The following is a 1,964-nucleotide window of genomic DNA, read 5'->3' as shown; positions in this document are numbered from 1 at the left end:
AAGTGAGACAGTGAGTGAGAGAGAGGGAGTTTGTGTATGAGAGAGAGGGATGGGGGGGGGGGGGGGGGAGTGAGACAGGAAGAAAGAGCAGCCAGCAAGAGAGATGAGCCAGCAGAGAAAGAGCGATAGAAACAGAGAAAGACAGAGACAGTGAGTTGAAATGAAACAAAGGGAATCTGAGGGAAACGTGTACGGTGTGTGTCAGAAAGTTTGAGAGAGAGAGAAAGAAGGAAGTGAGACAGAGAGTGACACAGAGATAGAACAGACGAGTGATGCGTTATCCTTCTCTGCCGCCGCAGAACCGTCACACCGACTTTCCCTCGACTGCTCACAGCCATAATTTCAGGAAAATTGAGGATCGCTATGATCGACTAACCAGTCATGATTGACCTCAAGTTTGCGTTTGGGTCCCGTTTCATGTGAAAGAGCTCCGAACAGTCATACAGGACTGCCGTCTTTCAAAAGTCTTATAATGGCTCTTGAACACTTGGGATTGTCAACCCACAAAGTGATTAATTGATTAAGCGCTATCGCTACTCTTTTACCCTTGTAGTACGCATTTTTTAATTTTTTTTTTCCAAGTGTTAACTGCACCCCTTCCAACCCCTTCACTTCCTTTGACTTCCTCCCACCCGCATGAGGTTCTAACAGATGGAAAACCGGGCGCTGAGGGCCGAAGCGCTGAGCCGGTGGCGAATTTAGACTGAGCTCCAATCGACATCAAAGCGCGTGATGCAACTACACCAACGAAAGAGGAAAAGCGGGCCCTCATGGCTACCCTTAGACGTCTTCCGATATGCAGCACCCACACAGCGTGCTGCCCTAATTCTCCACATCACTGTGCCAGATTATGAGGGGGGATCACACATGATTGTTTTTTTCTCATTTTCAAAGTGCACAAGTGTGTGGGGGAGAGTAGACAGCAATAAGGTGACAAATCAATACGCACACTTAGTCGTTTGATACTAATGGACCACTCTAGCCTAACGCACGAACACACAGCGCTGTCGACACACGGATGGAAACGAGAGTCTCTACTTTGGACCCACTGCATTACTGAGCAAGAGTAAACGGGAAGCCGAGCTCCCGGAAGATTTGGGTGCGCGTTGGAAAGTGGTTGGGTGAGCGTTGCCCCACTTTTCATCTTGTTGACACACAAACACACTCACAGACTCCTCAGCTAGTCGGCACGTATGAAGTGAAGTGGAGCGGCCCAAGGTGGCAGATGCGAATCCCCCATCCCATCCATTTGGCACAGCGGACCCTCAATTTGAACGGAAACAAGGAACCCTCAATTCCCAAAACTGTCTCCAGTCCACTGAAAACACCCGTTTGCACAATAACAAAACAATTTTGTACTTTTAGGTGTTTTAGGCTCCAAAAAAAAAGTACTATGATGTAATGGATGGCTTTAACAGATGACGCCTTTCACCCAATTAGTCCGTTCAATCAACGTTCGGCCATATATTATTCTCCCATGGCAGGACGAATATTTGAACTATTTACATACTTCATCCAAAACCAGTAAGGTCAATTTCACCCGAGTTAAACAAGTTGAAGGGATACCTTGAAATGTATGTAATCCTCCGGCTCCCCCGTCTTCAGCTTCTGCTGAAAAAAAATCCTTCAAGTGATTCAGCCCCCGCGTTTTCCACCTGTACCAAAGATGACTAATCCACCGCCGCCTCCGCTGTTACACCTCTCCTCTTCTTCCCCTTCCTCTTCTTCAACAGAAGCAGTTGCCTCAAATGACCCCCAAACGTCTCTGCGGGTGGACACACTTAAACAAGTACACGATGACTGACAGCATACCGGCGAGGTGATAAACATAAACACCAGCATGTACTCTGCCATTTCTTGAGTGCACTAATTATTCACGGGCAGCTGGCAGGTAGCTGCAAGATACCATCCATCCACCATTTTTCATTAGGGTGAGCTGGAGCCCCTTTTATTTCAAATTCACC

Source organism: Hippocampus guttulatus, chromosome 20 (genome assembly GCF_054856545.1).
Source record: "Hippocampus guttulatus isolate MCC_2025c chromosome 20, RoL_Hgut_1.0, whole genome shotgun sequence".
Lineage (NCBI taxonomy): Eukaryota > Metazoa > Chordata > Actinopteri > Syngnathiformes > Syngnathidae > Hippocampus > Hippocampus guttulatus.
The sequence above is the reverse complement of the archived record's forward strand: the minus strand, read 5'-3'. Positions refer to the sequence as shown.